Source organism: Caloenas nicobarica, chromosome 4 (genome assembly GCF_036013445.1).
Source record: "Caloenas nicobarica isolate bCalNic1 chromosome 4, bCalNic1.hap1, whole genome shotgun sequence".
NCBI lineage: Eukaryota > Metazoa > Chordata > Aves > Columbiformes > Columbidae > Caloenas > Caloenas nicobarica.
In genome coordinates, this window is record NC_088248.1 from 22,816,482 (window position 1) to 22,822,481 (window position 6,000).

The following is a 6,000-nucleotide window of genomic DNA, read 5'->3' on the forward strand; positions in this document are numbered from 1 at the left end:
ATTTTTCAATATTTAATTTAGTGTTTAATCCCTTTTCTTAACGCTACTTAAAAATGCTGTTTGAAGCAAAATTATAAAAACAAACCAAAAATCTTAAAATGAATGACTCAAATACTTCTTTGCCCTCACGCAGAACTATGGCCCTAAGCCTACATTGCCCTCAAGCACAAATTTTATTAGAACATAATCGTATGTATCAAATCACATTCCTATAGCCTAAAATCTTCAGACAGATGTGCCTATTTTCACATGAAGTCGCTCCTAGATAATCACCTGCCCAACTTCAGTGCTGAGCAAGCCTAGCTCCTAGAGAAATCAATCGCAGCTGTGAGTGACCAGCATTTCTGAAAACCAGGAAACTTAGTTAAGGCTTCAAATTAGGATGTAAGTGAATTTTAACCCTCAGAACCACTACGCACCAGGAAATTTCATTTATAGGCCTAACATTACACCAGTGCATGAGCTCTGTAGCGACCTCTTCCACAGCAGTAAATTTCAAACTTCATACATAATCAATAGGCAAACATACTTTAAAACTCCAGCGAATAAAAATCTGGGTCACACAAAGGAAAAAAATAAATTAAAATGCCCTGGTCTTGCACATCCAGAGAGAGGCACTGTCTGGTAAATATATCTGAGAGGGCCAAAAAACAGCAGAGAGATTATTTGTGGCCTGACACGAGTTCACTTTAAAATGGTAGATATAAATTAGGAAGAATGCAGCAGAAAAAGGGATTTTTTTAGGAGCATTGGTTTCTCTCGCTTCCAAGAACCTCGGTGGATACTAGAACTGAATAATCATCTCACAGGTTGCTGATAGCATAAGGGTTTGGTTTTGCTCTCCTAAGGAGAACTTATTACAACTTGGCTAGCATGTTTATCCACGGTATCCACACTTCACCTACTGCACAGGCATGCTTTTTCACCAACTTCCACTAAATGAATTTGACTGTGGGCTAAAACATACACAGACAACAACAGAAACCAAGTCTATGTTATGTATCAGAACCGAGACCATCTACATCTGATATTTTGCAGAAGGAAGCTTATATTTACAAGCACAGCAATTTACTCGGACCCATAGACACACTAGAAGTGCTCGGACACTGTGAGTTATGTATTTCTCCCCCAAACATATCAACAAACACAGCTCTCTGCAGCACAAGTTTCCGATCAATCAGGCATGAAACCAGTTTCGCAGCAACAGTCAAATAAAAAATCAAATGGTACCTAGTATCCCTGCAACCAAAAGGTCACCTAGATACAGGAAGATCTGAAATAAACCCACTTTCATAAAAACCAAAACGACGGCTCAAGCGACCACCCGCTTCTTATTCGTCGGTGTTTGTAAACACAATTTTCGGTAAGTTTCGCTGCCTGCGAGCCGCCTCGCCGACAGAGAACTGCCCAGAGGACCAGAGTCTTCGGGTTTTCCCCGCTTTCTCCGCGGAGCACCACGGGCAGGTCGGCTGCCGGCACCGCCACCCGCGCACCCCGAGCGCGGAGCCGGGGACACGCACACGCGTGTTAACAACCACGCAGTCTGCGCGCACTCTTATTTCCCCACCCGCCCTAGGCGATGGGGAGCATCGCCGCAGCTCCCGAGCTGAAGGCACCGACTTGCACCCCTAACAGCCTCCCCGCGCCGCGCCCGCTTTCCCGCAGGCACAATCCGGATTGTCACGCGTGGGGGAACCCAGCAGTGCCCGCGAGCGAGCGAGCTCCTTCTCTCGCAGGCGCCTCCCGGGGAGAGGGGGGGTCCCGAAAGCCCAAACCTGCTCCCTCCCGCCGCCCGGAGCCCCAAGCGAGGCAGAAAGGCGCCTGGGTTTTTTTGTTTGTTTGGTTGGTTTTTTTCCGCGCAAACGCCGTTCCCCACCCCTCACGGCGGAAAGGGTCTGGGTTACCATTCTGACAGCCCTCCCACAAAGGGCAGGCAGGGGGGCACCCCCCCCGGTGCCGAGCCCTTTAATGCTTTCCCCCACCGCGACAGCCCCAAGTCCCGGAGCGGGTCGGGGAGGAGCGGCACCCCCCGTCCCGCCGCCCCCCCGCGGTACCTGTTGCGGCGGGCGCGTCCCCGAGCTCCCGCCGGCGCGGAGGGCGGCGCGGAGCGGCGGGGCGGGCGGTGCTCACCCTCCCCTCCCCCGTCTGCCCGCCCGCCCCAGGCGCGCTGCGCCGCGCCGCCCGGTGACACGGAGCGGCACCCGGGAGGGGACGGGAAAAGGTGCCAAGTCCTTTAAAAACATGTCACATGCCCAGATAAAGTTCAAGTTTACGTCCCGCTCGCCGCCTGCTCTCATTGGCGGGCGGGAGGCCGAGCGCCGCGCGGCTGGGGCCAACCCGCCGTCCCATTGGCTGGGGCGCGCCGTCAGTCACCCGCCGGGCGACATGACTGATACAAAGTTGCTGCGACACAGGCTGGAAAACGCATCTCCTTAAAGCCGCAGGGGCCGCCGCGGCCGCGCAGCTTCCGCGCAGGCCCCGGGCGCCAACCCAGCCGGGGTCCCCCACCTGCCGCCCCGCCCGGAGGCGCCCCCCGGGGAAGGGTCGAGGGGCGGCAGGCCCGGCCCCCCGCGGGCAGGTGAGGTGCGCGGGGGCGCGGCTGCCCCCGCCCGGTGCCCGCGCCGGCAGGAGGGCCGGGCATCGCCTCTCCACCGGCCCGGGATTTCCGCCTTTCAGCGGCGCATGAATATGCACCGTACCGCTGCAGCGGTGATTTAACTGAAAAAAAATTTTTTTTAAAAAAAAAGGGGGGGTGGGGGGGAGCGGAGCGCCGGGAGTCGAAGCGCGGGAGGGTTCAAGGACTCGTCCTCCGCTCTCCGCCGGGCTGGCTGCGCTCCGCTCCGCGGCAGCCCCGCATCCCGCCGGGCTCCTGCGCCCGCTGCCTGTCCCCCCGAGTGTGTGTGTGTCCCAGTGCCCGCGTCCCGACTGCAGGAATACCATTTTCCCAGGAAAGAAAAAAAAAAAAAAAAAGACGCCGAGCAAACTTTCAGGCGATGCGCTCCCAACTCGCTCCGTAAATAATGCCCCCAAGAGCCGCTGACGCACGCTTCCCAACGGCCCCGACCCGCGCCTCAGGTGCGCCCCCGGCCCGGCGGGGACGGCTCCGCGGCCCCGCGTCCAGCAGGGTGGCAGCCTGCCCCTGGGAGCGGGGCCGGGGGGTGCTGAGCCCGTCCGGGAGCGGCACCGCCGCGCATCGCGTTGGGGCACCGCGCACCTTCGCCCGAAATCGCCCCCTCCACGCACGCAGACACGCGAACCGAGATCCGCGTATGCTCCAGAAAAGCGGGGTTTGTATTAAAGTCACAGCGAAAGCGCAAACATCCCCAGGATTTTGGGTGTCACGTGCCCCTCTCATGTTCATATGCTGCCAAATATCGACCCGCACTCGCGACCCCGGCGGGCACGGGCCGAGGCGGCGGCTCCCGGCGCCGGCGGCGCGACCCGCGGAGCAGCAGCAGCCGCCGCCGCGCTTCCCCGCGGCGCTGGCGCTGCCGAGCAATGGACGTGTCCTTCCCGCGAAGTTTTCACTGATGGGGACGGAACTGGCCGTGACCTGGATACGCCGCCTGGTGTAGCGAGCACCCGCCCAGCCCCCGCCGCCCGACCCCCCCGCCGGTACCCCGCTACCCCCCGCGCCGCTCCTCGCCCCGCGCACGGTCCGCGCTGCACTCACCTCTTCTACGACATGGTGGCGCGGCGGGAGGAGGCACGGCCCCCGGCTACTGACAGCAAACCATCCGAGAGCCCGCACCGCCACCGAAAAAAAAAAAAAAAAAAAAGAAAAAAAAAAGTACGCGGAGGAAAGGCTGCGAGCGGGTCTGGCAGCGGGCAGGGCGCTGCTGGCGGAGTCGGTGGAGGGGGCTGCAGCGGCGGCAGGCGGCGGCGGCGGCGGCGGGGTGCCCGCCGCTCGGCTCGGCGCGGCTGGGCGGACAGCTCCCACCATGGACGCCTAGGTGGGTGGGTGTTCCCGCGGGTCACACCCTCGCCCGCCGGCGGAGGGGAGAGGGGGGTGGATCCAGCACCGGCAGCCGTTGGGGGGAGCGCGGTGATTTTGGGGGGGCGGGGAGAAAGGGATGGGGGAGAGAAAGGGAGACACCCTCCAAGAAAAAAACCAAACCCGAAAAAAAAAAAAAAACTTATGTCATTCCAGGTAAAACTCCCATCTGCGCCACCAAGGAAGAGGAGGGAGGAGAGTGGCGAGGGTGTAAACTTTTTCCGCCGCCCCCCCGTCCCCGGAGCCGCCCGGCCCCTCGCAGCGCCCGGCGGCCGCACCGCCCCCGCCGCCCCCTCCCGCGCCGCCCGCCCCGGCGGCTCCCGGCGGCGCGGCGCCGCGGGGTTTCTCACGCACGGAGCCCGCCGCCGCCGCGGTTCCTGGTTCGCGGAGCCGCCGGAGGAAGGGAAGGAGGGCGGGCGGCAGGGAGGCAGGGCGGGCGGCGGGGGAGGAGTGTCTCCCCGCGCCCTTCCCCAGGCGGAGCGTCTCTGCCGGCCCTGGCGGCGGTGGACCCCCCCCACCCGCCTCTGCCTCCGGCCGCTCCGCTCGGCCTCGGGGCGGGCTGCGGGGACCGGCGAGCCCCTAGACGGGATTTCGGGAGGAGGAGGCTGCGCCCCTGCGATGAGCCTGCGCCTTGCTACGCCCCCCTCCCCGCTCCTGCCGGGCGGGGGGGAGCGGGGCCCGTCTCTGCACCCCCGGTGTGCCCTCGCCGTCCCGGGGTAGCGCCGGGAGGTGGAGGCGCATCTCCGCGGCACTCGTGTGGCTGCGGTAGAGCAAACCCGTCCTGATTTCAGACATTAGAAAAAAAATCAGCGCTAACATCGATGCTGGTTTAAAATTAATGTTTCACTTGTGGTTAGGATATTTTAAAGCTGATTATTTTTAAGTTCGGGGCTTCATTTGAACGTCTTAATGAAAAAAAATAATGAGGCTTTGGAGGGGTGAAAAAGTTGGCCTTGTTTTAATACATTCAATGAAGTCCTGCAAAATGTAAAAGCACTAAGGACTGCTCACAGAGAAGGAGTTTTACCTGTGCCGAAGCCTCTGTAGGATCCAGGCCTTGGAAAAGGCAAATATTTTATCAGCTGTTGTTTGCATCTGTCAAAGTTTGTGGGTAGCTTGATGGATGTTAACAGAGAAGCATAAAGTACTGGTAAGGCCAGACGTGGAGATAACGGCACGTTCAATTGCTTAATTTCACAATTAGTTTGCTATATTATTGGAAGCAAATCATATTTCACTGTGCCTACACTAGTGCTCTATTTTTAGCTTTAATGTAGCTAAAAAGGAGGAACCTACTGAGATGTATTATAACATCGAATGCGAACAATTCTGTTCTCTTTTTACTCATTTCGTGTCATACATCTGGTTTGGAATACAGCTAATTTATTAATTGAGCAGAGCTACAACGGATGGGTTGGAAGCTGCAGTTCCAAGGCAGAGGAAAGTTCCATGCAACTCTGCAAGTGACCCAACAAATCAGTCTTGCAAAAAGCACCCACGCATGTTGGCTGGTCTATCAATAACTGCACAACTACTTTATGTTAATTTATAGCAACAGTGTATTTGGCTGATTGGTTGTGCTTTTTTTGTCTTACTCTTCCTGCTATTATTATTTTTTTTTGCAGGGCAGAGGTGTAAATGAAAAAGGCATCTGAAATGCCTGGAGGTAGTCTTAGTCTTGCATCACCTATTTTTTTTTTTTTTTTTAAGAATAAAAGGGAGAGAGAAAATAAATTTGAGGGAATATATCTATCCTCTGTCTTAATACCAAATGTTTGAATTTTTTTTCCCACATTGTGTTATATACAGAGATGGCTGCTGGAAGAATGAAGCACCCTTTCCAGTACATGCAAGATGCTCACAGATTTTCCACAAATTCAGTACAAACCTCATTTGTTCTCTGCTTGTGGTTCACAGGAGCACTTAGCTTTTTAGTGGTTGACACTATATCTATTTTTAGCAGCATTTTAACAGCTGTCACTAACAACTAAGATCTCGTCTCGAAC

General features: G+C 56.8%; 1 protein-coding gene across 2 annotated transcripts in view; it reads right to left on the minus strand.

Moving 5' to 3' along the window:
- NR3C2 (nuclear receptor subfamily 3 group C member 2) overlaps positions 1-4,232 on the minus strand; it is a 206,029-nt gene extending 201,797 nt beyond the window's left edge. The window contains exon 1 of one of the 2 annotated variants that reach the window (XM_065633639.1): positions 3,674-4,232. The gene's annotated coding sequence lies outside the window, so the exon portion shown is untranslated. Of the gene's footprint in view, positions 1-2,054; positions 2,139-3,673 lie in introns of those variants that run through there. The other variant, XM_065633640.1, reaches the window with a different exon arrangement.
- Positions 4,233-6,000: the final 1,768 nt, after the last annotated feature.